The sequence below is a fragment of the Cottoperca gobio genome, chromosome 3 (genome assembly GCF_900634415.1).
Source record: "Cottoperca gobio chromosome 3, fCotGob3.1, whole genome shotgun sequence".
NCBI lineage: Eukaryota > Metazoa > Chordata > Actinopteri > Perciformes > Bovichtidae > Cottoperca > Cottoperca gobio.
The window spans coordinates 17,047,445-17,059,906 of NC_041357.1; the positions used below are offsets into that span (position 1 = coordinate 17,047,445).

Sequence of the window (12,462 nt, forward strand, 5' to 3'; positions counted from 1 at the left end):
TTTTAGCCAATTTAATTCAGCTGTGTCAAATAATTTCCCATGAGTGATAGGACTGGCACTGGCGGTGTGTTGTTGTTTTAACATTACATTTAAATGTTTTGAGTAAGTAACTAGTGTTGCATACAATGTATGTATGCGTAAACTAAGAGGTGAAGATAACAGCCTTGTGCATTGGATTTTGGAAGGCGTATCTTGGAAGCAAAAATGTATTAACTTACACTGTCCATCCTCAGTAAGTTTTAGAGTAATGTTATGCTTACATGTGTTGCATACTCAGATTTAGCACTATGGGAGACTTGTAATGTCCCAGACAATATTTATCAGTGCATTTCTCAAGGGAGTACGATAATAACATCAGTATGTTTGCAATGCTTCCCACAATGGCACTAGTTATTTGGCAATTGATCTAGTGCAATACTAGCCTACCTGCTTTTCAAGTTAAGTGTGCACAGCGTCATAAATTCCAGTCATGAAGCACTAGGTCTTGTCCATTTGCTGGTCTGTTCCAGCACTAAAGCACAATGGATGTGTTACTAGCTTGTCAGTAAGAAAAGCAATAAATTAGGTTGTCAGAACTAAAACCATCGAAGAATGCTTCGTAGGACTATTTAAAGAACAGTGTTTTGAAATTCCCACATGCTATTTGGATTTATTAGGAAGTGTCTGTATAAAGTTAGTGGCCTAACAACAGTGTGCTGTGTGGATGGATACCTGTCACAATTAGCAAAGTTAGTTCAGCGTAGTGCCTGTGTTTTCTGTGTTAAATATAACATTTAAAGGAGGGGCACATCATGGTAGGATTTGAGATGAGCTGTAGAGGAAATGGAATATGGAGGAGAAGCTCTCCACTTTGGTGCAGTACCAATGCTGAGGAAAACACTGCAGTGCCGCTGGTGGTGTTTTCCACCAAGATACTGAGAGTGTTTTAGCTTGTTGGGGCGTTCATGTTGACTACACTGCAGAGGCAGTGATGCATATCTCTGTCTCCCTTGAGCTTGCGTAGGTCTTATTTCTCTGTGCTATAGTTAAAGCCTCAAATGGTATCGCATGCACTATTCTGTTGTACATGAAGATTAGGACGTGTGGGATTTAAATATAAACAAGACGTTTTTGGAGAGTTATTGGCCAATTTGATCTCTAATACATTACCGTATACATCACCAATGTGTTTACATTGTGGATGTAAGATAGCCCACACACAGAATGACATTCTCATTGAAACTGAAGTTTCTCTTTAACACATGATGTGTAATCGTTATGTCACTGGGTCTGTCAATACAACATTATATGATTTACACACATTTTTCACAGGTCTGTTATGTAGTGGGCACTTGTTTACAGTTACTGCAGCACTGTTTTTATATCTACCAACAATAATAAACAGGTAAAAGTCCAAATATATCTTGTCATAAATGAGGATAATTGCCACGCTACTTGGCACTCCTGAACTGTGCGTCCCATCAGGTTCCCATTAGTGAATGCTAGATTTTGCCCCTGTTTCTATTAGTAGTGCGAGAGAATTAAACCATGCCATCTGCTTGCAACAGGAAATGGCGTTCTGCTGGGGTCAGAAAGATCAGGAGCTGTGATTGTAGCTTGGGGTTACACGTTTTGTGCGGACCTAATAGAAAAGCTGGCAACATTTCTGTGTTTCTCATCTTCTACTGCCTAACAGTGCCCCGTGTGTCTCGCAACTCTCCAGACTCTGTTAATGGCCGTTTTGCCTAGGTGCAGAACATTTGCTAACCAGTTAACCAGGCTATCTCATTCTTACGTAGTTCACCACATATTTTTGTGACTGACTAAAAGGCTTAGTTGAAGATGAACGCAACTGAGCCCATGCATCGTGACAAAAACACAACAAGAGTGAAAGCTAGAGCACAAGGCGCTCTTGATTGTTGTGATTGGGTGTCTCGACAGTAACATTTCACAGTCAGGACAACCAGACGGTCATTATGCCAAAGTCCAATGATAACCTGTCAGAATCACTGAATAACCCACTGTGCACTAGTATTGATATTGAGACCGTTGGAGCCAAATTAAAGTTCAAATGGCACCAAAACATAAAAAGCACATCAGAGATGATAAACAGGAGAGGGCAGAAACGAAGACAATAATTGAATACGGAGAACACTGCAGTAGTTGCACAACAGAGCTCATTCTTCAGAATATGACTCTGCATATTAACTTTTCAGCAGCAAGGTTTACTATTTCCCCATAAATGACCACAGCAGTCAAACTACAGAGTGACTTGCAGGTCATGTTCCTACCAATTGTATTTCACTAAATTTCACTGTCAGTTGTGTTTTGTCTTTGTTTTGAACATTCATCGTTCTCATATCGTACATTGTATACCTTCGGACTTGACAAAACTGTCGGACAAAATAGCCCATTTGATCAGTTTGGTCTCTAATACAGAGATGAGTCATTGGCATTAATTATTATTTCTGACGGTTAAATTTGCCAGCTGTACTTGTGTCCTTGTTATTTGATTCAACAGCACGTATTTAATTTAATATATATATATATATATATATATATATATAGCAGCAATCCATTCATTGACAAAATTCCATCTCAGTCTATGATTGTATCTCCATAACATTCTTCTTGGAAATTACTAGCCAAGATTATATGTCATGTATAAATAGCATATTTTGTCCAGTGTTACCACCGTGTTTCCTCCAGTGAATAACATTTCTCCATCCAATGTCACGATTGGACTTTTCTGTGAGTCTTGTATATTTGTACATAGTTGTGAATATGCTTAAAAGGTACACTTATTTGTGTTCCCTTATCTGGTGTAATATTTTAAGTAAATAATGTTGGTTGTGTTAGTTTCTAAAGCCTCATTTCCACTTCATGGTTTAGGTCGACTATACTCTAATTACTTTTGGTAGCAGGTCCTTTTCATTGTTAACCAAAACAGAGGAACGTCTGCACTTTATCAATTGTACGACGTTGTGTACAACGTAGTTCTGCGAGTTTCCATTTCAATTTTAAAATGTTCTGCCTTTTCATTATAGTACAGCCAAAGATAGAGAGGAGAGGGGACAATGTGCAGCAAAGGGCCGCGGTTCGGATTGGAACCCGGGCCTCTGCTAAGAAATCAGCCTTCGTACATAGGTTAACGCCACCTTTTAGTATTTGCTCGGCTAAGGTTGTACCAAACCAAAGAATAGCAAATCGAGTTTAGTAGAGCTGTGCCGTGCCATGCTATGAAGTGGGAAAAGTGTGATCAGAAAAGATGCAAATATTACAGTGCCACAAAACTTGCAGTATATATCGGTAGTCATTATGGGAAAACATGGTGGCCCCTTTTTCTGCTCTCATGCCCTCTTATAAGATATAATAATATGATGCTGACATAGTATGCAGTTCATTTAGCAATTTCTGCCTTGAATATGACCGAGAAACCCTCTTCTTGAGATCCATTTCAAAGAATAAAACGGCTAGTTGTAAAATGGAAAGAAGCCTTTAGCTACAACTCCAGCACCCACTCTGCCTGCCCCCTGTCCATGCAGGCTATCCCCTCCCCCTCTTGTCTTGAGTGTGGTCCTTTTAGGTAAACAAGCATGGCTACTCCTGTTTCTTGCCTCTCTTTGTCTGTCTCTGCCTTTCCTTTTCTCTCTGTCTCCCTCTCCCTCCCCTCTCATCCTCCCTGTTTGAGTTGTGTAAATCTTTTATAGCTGCTATTCTACCAGCACAATCTCTGTGGATACTCAAATGGCATCTGAAGCCCTTTGAAATTCAGCCTAGTCCTTTGCCCCCTCCTCTACCCTCAAAGCGAAATAGAACAAAATGGCGGGCCCCAATCCTGCGGTTCCCCTAAGGGACTGTGGAGCCTCATGTTGGGGTTTAGGAGGTCCTGGTGGTTGATGGCATCTTTAATTCGTGATAGGTTGTGCTTACTTCCTAGCCCTCCGCTGCACCGCTCTTGATAATATTTTCTCTTCCCTGAGTCTCTTGCACATCAAAGGGAAAGGATCTATTTTCTGGCATGCTGCTGCTTCTCTAGAAATGTGTTTTTTACAGACTTGGCTTTTAGATCTCTCTGAACGAAGCTTGGAAAAAGAATATTTTGTGCTCTTGTTTTTAAGGGAAACTTACTGATATGCTTAATAAGAATTTCAGGTATGCAGAACATTTCAAAACATAACAACGCTCCGAGAGTTTGATAAGTTTGCCATTTTGGCATAAATATATTATACCATTGACTGAACAGCAACTTAGCTAGTTTACCATATTGATTTAAAGTATTCAAAATTCTATAATAATGTTTCTATCAGCTGGGTGATTGAATGTATGCTTATTGGAAGATTATAAAAATGACGACTTAAAACAGTACTTAGTACGTAATGGATTTATGTTAAAGGCGGTTTGGTGGGCAGTTTGGATCTGTAGAGCTTGGTCTGAGTTTGTTATCTGATTAAAGTAGCTGTGTAGGCCTATAGGGAACCGCTACATTACACTCTAATGCTACATCCACACTAATACTAATCAACCACTTGTAGTCAAGGCTTTGTTTTCTTCCGGAAAAGGGTCACATAATAGGGTCGTGACAAATCAGGGAACGACACCTCATGACTGATAAGACCCAATCAGGAAGCGAACATGGGTATCTACGTCATTGTTTTCAAAAGTCTCTGTTTACGCCAGTCAAGACTAAAACACAGTTTTCAAATTAATACTGTCAGCAGGGTTTTTAAAAGTCGTCATTTTAGGGTTTCGAAAACACCCGAGTAGTGTGGACTCAAGGCGTAAATGTAGCAAAAGCTTTAAGTTGGTGTTTTGTTTGGATGTGCTGCTGAGCAGGAGGCTGCGTGGGATGATGTATTATCCATACGTGGCATTGGAAATATTCTGAGGTTAGTCGGCCAGGTCTTGGAGCCGATGGCAGAGAAAATCTGTGTGATGTGTCCCTCTGGGCTCGGCTGTTTTGGTCGGTTCAGACTGTTGCTGACATACAGGGAAAAAGACAAGACAGGCTTGCTTGCCTGGACTCACTTAGCTTCTCCGTTTTTCCTCCTCAATCTTAAAGCCTATGTAAAGCTAAGGTGGCCCAAACATGTTTTTAAAAAACATTTTAATAAGCTGTGTTATAAAATATAACATAGTGTTGGATCTTTTTTGATGCCATTTTTCTGCTAGCTCATCCCTCCATTGAACCTGGTTTTCACTGTTCTAGCCATAATTGTGTATGGCCTTTATTACGAAGTGCTCATTGCAATTCTTGCTGACATGATCCTATTTTAGGTTAGTTGGTTATTATTGAGGTAAGAAGCTGGTTTGAATCTATGTTGGGATACTGTAACCATTGTTTGTCACATTAGTTTTACAAGGTGAACTAGTTATGTTGAAGTTTTTGCTCCCTATCCGAACCCTACATTGTCAAATTGATGGTAAATGCGATATATGTGACATACATTGGTTGTTTTCCTTTCCCAATCACTGTAAAGATGGAAAAAAGTTCCTGTGTCCTTTCCAACTAACGTTTATCACCCTCAGATAAATAAAATGTCTTGGATTTATCATGCCTGACTACTGTTATGCTCAGAGGCAAACCACTTTTATCAGTTTTCTTTATGCCCTTTTGTGCCCAGCCGACTTCTTCATGTTGGGCATAAACTATAAGATGAGACGGGGGATGAGGGTGTTAGGACAAAGTGTTGGGTGGGAGATGGTAGAGGTGGTGTGGCCTGGCTGAATCTCAATCACCAAGGTCCTTCAGCAGGGCTGGCCTTTTGATGGGCCAGCTGCAGCCATTCATCCAGCCATTTACATTGAAATGCAACAACAGGAAGGGGGGAGGGGAGGGTTGTGGGGAGATGGGCCTCTGCGCCTGTGCGGGTGGGATGTGGATGAAAAGCAAAGGCGTACCTAAATACCAAAGAGATGAGGTCTGTCAGTCGGGGCCCATGCCCCTGCTCACCAATACATGCAGCCATACTTTGTTACCCCCCCCCCAGCATTCTGTGGGGCAGTATACTCGACACAAAGGATCTAAGCACCCTTTTTGACCAGTACATGCATTTTCCCTACTCAGCTCTTTTCTGTCTTTACAGCCAGGCTGGTGGCTATAAAGAGGTTGTGATTCATCCCACTGTCTGTTTTAACAGCACTGTTACACCTATTGTTAATGCTGCTTTTCATACTTTGCATTCTTCATATTTTGTGGGTAATAGCCTCCAGATAGTTGTTGATACTTGTGGTGTTGTTTTTTTTTTATCATGGTGTATTTATAATGCCTGTATGGGATCTGGAGTTTCAAGTTTTTGTTCCTGGCTCACTGTAATGGAGGTCATCTTGTGGTATTTGCTGGTAGAAGAAGCCTGTTGTGCAACTCATTAAAGTCTTTAGATATAAACTGTAGTTCAGACAAATGAGGCCAGTGTGTCATTTTTCTATGTTCATCAAGCATTCCAGGATAACTTGGATGTCCTCAGGTGTGCATGCGACAGTGATTGAGAGGCATTTTGGGGAATGTGTTAAAGCCATTTTCAAACCGGCAGTAGCACTGCATCAAAAAACACAGCCTTCTCATTAATTTCAATGAGACCACTGCGTTGGCATCCCAGCTGCAGCAGACCAAACTCTTGAATTTGGCTGTACTTTTTTCCACAAAACAACATCATCTATCAAAAATACTCTTGCCAGTCAAATATGTTCAAGCTACATTCAGGTAGAACACTTTGTGAAATAAATAAGGTAGATCTATGGTTGATCATTGAGATGAAGGATGGATGTTGCTGTGAGAACTTTGCAGAATTATTATATTTTCATATTATTATGCACTGCTGTGCAGTATTTTGGCTCTTCATACATTGTTAAACTATTGGGTCCATCACTTTAACTGGAATTACTGGCTAATTTTTTGTCTTTTCACTGATTCCTGTAGCAAAAATCCCACACCAAAGAATCCCCTTGTATTTTGCCTGCTGACCTAAGCACCAAACTAATGTTAGGCAAGGCACCAACTAGAGGTTGTTTCATTGGAGGACATATCATATTCAGCCAACTTTTGTTTTGATGTTGGCCGGAGTGACACTTTGTTCAAGTACTCGCACTACAAGACTGCCTGTTAAAATATCAAGCATTAGATAACAACTGAGACGACCTAGAAGAGGTCAGGAGTATGGGAGGACCGCTATATAGGGCATGCCAGCCCTTTGAACAGAAATGTTTCTTTGAGGAGGGTAGCCAATGATTCTGCCATCACTTTGATTCTGAACACACTTATGGGATGGTAAAATAATAAGTATCACATTGTCTCCTTGGCCTAAGGGAGGTCTGAGCTTAGAAGTGTAATTAAAACAGAGTATATCCACACTGAAACATAGTAGAACAATTATTAAATTGCTTACTTCAGTTTTATAGTGGTTTAAAATCAACAATTAACATTTGTGTCTATGATATTGCATATTTTCTGTTTCAGTGCTAGTATGTTCATATCTTTGTTTTTATGATGGCATATATCAGCTTGCCGGGCTTCTGCCAGAAAAGCTGTTATGCTTGGTGCCCAAGTCGTTCACTGGTAGGGGGGAGGTGGGGGTGTTGAGCAAAAACTTGCCGGCTTGTCACTACAATGAGAATAGCTGGTCCACCTTAAAAGTCAGCCCACCTTAAGTAATCCTGGCCCATTGTTGTCTCTGGCTTCGGGGCCAACCCCCTTCACTTTAATCAGCAGGCTGCAAGCAAGACACAGGAACTTTGTTTGGGTCTTGAGGAGATGCAGCGTATTCACTAACAAATAAACTGTACACACACTGCACTGCTACGTTCACAGCTATAACGTTACTGCTGACTTCATACTCGGCGTCACCTACTCACCGTCTCTCAACCGCACTCGATAGCGTTACACACACAACCTACGCAGAGAGTTATTCAATAAAGGACTACACACTTAAGTTTAAAAACATCTTTAAAATCCTTTTTTTTCTTTCTTTCCCCGATGCTTAGGCCCAGCTCACAATGAATATCATTTATTTTTAAAAAGAAAATGATTTAAAATAAATGTTTTGATTGCACGTGTGCTACCTGTCAACCAGCGCTGATAATAATTTCTGGGCTGCTGTATTGACACCTACAATAGAATCACTATTTCACACTTCCGACATCGTAAACATTAAGATTTGGCAACAAAAACGCATCTGTACTCATGTAATCATCACTTTACTTGATCTTTGAAAAGCTGAAAGCGAATAAATAATCTGAAGGAATGACATAAGAAGCAAAATGGCAAGACATACGGTGTTGCCAGTTATAGCTCACTCACTTTTATTATTTTTCACATTGCTGTATCCTGTCACTTGGGGAACTGGCCATTTTTCTTAGTTTGCCATTTTTCATTTTCTGATATAAACAATTAGTCAATTAATCTAATGAACAGTCAACAGAATAAACATAAGTAAAAACAAACAATATTAAATAGATTATCAGATGCAGCCCTAAATAGTTTTTAACCTAATATCTACAATATTCTAACTAAGGTGAAAATAAAAATGTATTTTCTTTTCTTGGTGCAGGGGTAGGAATTAGCCAGTGTGTTTAAGCAGAATAGTCAGCAGGGAGTGGAAAATCACATCAGCCTAAATCAGCCTGCACAGGGACTTTCCCTCCTGAATATGTGGCTTTTCTTAAAGCTACAGGCCAGTATGTGTTTGGCCTTTTGTATCGAAGCTTGTACATCCACGTTGTATGCCTGTGTCACAGAATGTGAAACCACTTCACCTAGTTATTTGTTTTGTCTAGAAAGGAAGCAGTCCTAAACGAGAAGTGAAAAATAGGAGAACAGGAAATATAGAAGACATTTTAGGTTGGCCTAGAGCTACCAATAATCTTTCCAGCATTTCACTGTGTTTGTCTGCCAAGGCTGGGAATAGTCACAGATCTGTGACTGGTTGACTAGAGTTAACCAGACACTGATCTTTAAAGTCCTTTTTGATACTAGAACCATCTTCCCTATAAATACACTGCCTTGTTTTTGTGCCCATCTGTGTTTTTATGTGGGTATGTATTTGTGTGTGGTTGCGTGTGTGCCTGTGTGCCTGTGTCAGTCATACTCCCTGCAGTGAATCTTTTTATAGAAACAGCAGCCAGCAGTGTAATCTCTGGCGTGGATGTAGGACAGTCTTTTATTCCTTCTCATTACTTATGCAAAGCCAGTTCTCACCCACAATCACTGCACAGTCTGTTTTGAATGTACAGTTTTCTTAGAAAAAGGTTTGCCGATAAAACATCATAGCAATGTTTTTGCATGTTTTAGTACATGTGCTCCACATTGTGTATCCTTTTTGTTATTGCGAGTCCTTTCCCAGAAGTATAACTGTTTTTTTTAATTGTGAATACAATTTTCCTAGCTTTGATGTACCATTTCTTAATTGTAGAGTCTTGAAAATGGCTTTACATTATAATTTTTGTGGTAATACAGTTTAGAGCTCAGATTTTTTTAAAGGCCTTCCATATTGGTGTACACTTGTGCTGGGTGGAAACTTTGACATCTGAGACTTGAGGGTCAGCTGCCATTCAGGGATGCCATGGTGAGGAAAATGTCCCACTGGTTAATAAACGTGTGACCTATTTACACTGTACATTTTACAATAAAAGATATTGTAGATCACTTACTTCAATCTTTAACATTGGATGGCTGTGTCTGGCCTCTCCAGTTCGAGCTTTCATTGCGGATCAAGTATTGTAAGAGGTGTATGCCCAACTGCCGGATAGGAATTAGGCTATAGCCACACTAAGACAGCGTTTTAAAATGAAAACGATATCCCTTCACACTGGCGTTTTAGCACCGTTTCAGAAATGATCTCTGTCTGTTCTAAAACACCTGAAAATGCATATCACATAACCATTCCCTTACGCAGGGCATGTGCATGCTGGTGTAAATAGGAAGCAGATTGTCTACTCAGCAGTTGGTTGCTTAGTTAAAGAAAATACAAAGGAGTATTATTGTACTTCATATATTAAAAGGTCTTGTTTGATACTTCAAACCTGCCTCTATCTTTCCCACACACACACTCTTAAATCTCTCGAATAATAGCTTTCCTCCTGCGCATGTAGGCAGTAGTAGCATTATAAAATACAATGTGGACGCTAGCTAAAGTTTAGTGTGGATGTTGCCTTAAATTCATGCTCTATGGTGTCAGAAAACCATACCTGGAAGGCAGGTGGCAACATTGCAGAATATAATCGTGTTGGGAATTGGATGTTTTTCTGCATTAAAATGGCCTCCTTTTTGTAGCCAGTTTTCAAGTCTTGGATATTAGAGCCCAACCATTAATGACTAAATAATAAAATAATATTCCATAAGCATTTAATTTCACATTGAATTTGTCAGTGGCTTTGTTTTGGTTCATACCTCATTAAGTGTCTCAAGGTTTTGATCAGCCTAAAGTAACATGTGTTTGTGGGCCATGTGACACCACCGTTGAACATTTTAGAAACAAGCGTTCCTTTGCAGAAGGGTTCAGAATTCAAATCTATTTAAAGCTGCAGCTGTTCTATTATGAATGTTTTTCCTATTTAATCATTTAGTAATAATGACTAAATTTGGAGTAGTTGGTTGGCTTGAGCAATGGGGTTTTGGGTCCATCAACATATTGTCCGTTGCACTTTTCCTTTGGCCCACCAGCCCTGCATACTTTTCCTGCATGTCTACGTTAATTTAAGCAAATGCAGTTATGGCGTACCTTCACACATATACACTTTCTCCACATGGCTGTTTTGCACAAACACGTTCATTGTACTCATGTGAAACATATCTGTTTGACGTAATCATATCACTCTCTGTGATTCTTGGACAAATAAGATCGTCTGCTGAACTGGGCCCTGTGGTGCACTGTTATGCTGCTCCCTCACACACTTGGCTCGACTCTCCCCTTGTCTTCTCTTTTCACCCCCAACATCTCTGCTCTGTGTCCACTTCAGCTTCCACGTTCTCTCATTTTCCTTCCCATCTTTACATCTCGGAGACCAGCATTACGCTTGCATGCTGCATCCTCACATGCTTGTCTCCCCTCTCCTCACTTTCTGACAGTCTCCTCCCCCATCTCCACCTCTATGCAGTATCTCTGGTTCCTCAGGAAACACTGCTTGCAGGAAGCTAAGGGCGTTGGACTGAGCTGTTTGCCCCGCTTCCTCCTTTGAGGAATCATAGTAAACTTTGCAAACGCACACCGACAGCCTGGGTGTTCTTTCTCCATTAGTTTGGTGCATTTCTTTTGTATAGTAATGGAGGATAATTTACTTCCATGCCTTTTCTGTTGTCCTAGATCTAATTATGCATATGTAAGCAAGCAGTTTTTCTCTGTCGGTAGATTCTAACTCCCAATCTTAAGGTGTTGGCCCAAATGGAGAACAGATGTGATATATTTAATGTTTCAAATTAGAATCTGTATACATAACATTCCTAATCCTCTCTACATCCCTTCTATGTGTAAGGCGGCAAGAGTATTATAACTATAAAGGTCAACTCATACAACCGATACTTGTGTGTCTGGCACATTTTAGATGTCAGTAAGTTGTCTGTCTCATGAGTAGATGTGATTCTATTTCTACAATTGTGCTAAACATCAGTCCGTATCCAGCTTGTTTATTTTATGCTGAGAGGGAGATAGACTTATTTACTGTGTCCATGTCCTTCTAACAAAATGTTCCTAGATCACCTAGGAAGCAAAGGGTAGAACAATTGTTGTGTCTTGTCAGGGAATAAGTATGATTCTGCAGAACCAAAACATACATGATTTCTGAACAGACTCACAAGCCATCTGCATGTTATGTCATAATACTACCACTGCTGTTCTGGTATCCTTGAGTAACTTGCATATTTTGGATTTGAAATATATACTAGGCATTTGTATCGACTGGCCACTGTCTAGAGTTCTGTATTTTTCTGTCCTAGTGTGCATATGGCTGCAGTCATACCTCCACAGAACAGATTGAAGAGAGTTGTCCCTTACATTTCATCTGTGAGATTAAAGCCCTGCAGCAGACCATTGTTTGATTGTTCTTTCCCCTCCTCGGAGTGAGCAAAAAACAACAACATACACAACACTAATAGTGCGTGGGTGTATATGGGTATGTTCGTGGTATGCTGCCTCAGATAGTGTTATGTAGCATTTGTATTGTCAGTGACAACTCTTTAGACGGCTCTGTCTTAACATATACTTGCATAACCACAGACTGCCGTAGCGATTTCCCCACTCTGTGTGCTTTGCAGTAGTTTCACACTGCTTTTATTCATGCACGCCCTGCTCTGTGTTAGGACAGCTTTCCAATGATGCTGAAATGAGAAATCTCAGAGAGGAACCTTCTCTGAGAGCCACACTCAAAGCCTGTCAAAAGTGAGAAGAGGGACACTGACAGTCGAGCTTGGCAGACGAAGGTCTGAAATGGCTCCGTGTCAAGGTGACAGTGGCATCATGCATGATGTGCATACACTTGCACCTGTGTGATCAT

At 40.3% G+C, this 12,462-nt stretch overlaps 1 long non-coding RNA gene across 1 annotated transcript in view; it reads left to right on the top strand.

Moving 5' to 3' along the window:
• The window catches only part of LOC115004341 (uncharacterized), a 75,488-nt gene that overhangs the window by 754 nt on the left and 62,272 nt on the right, over positions 1 to 12,462 (top strand). The gene's annotated exons all lie outside the window — the stretch shown is intronic.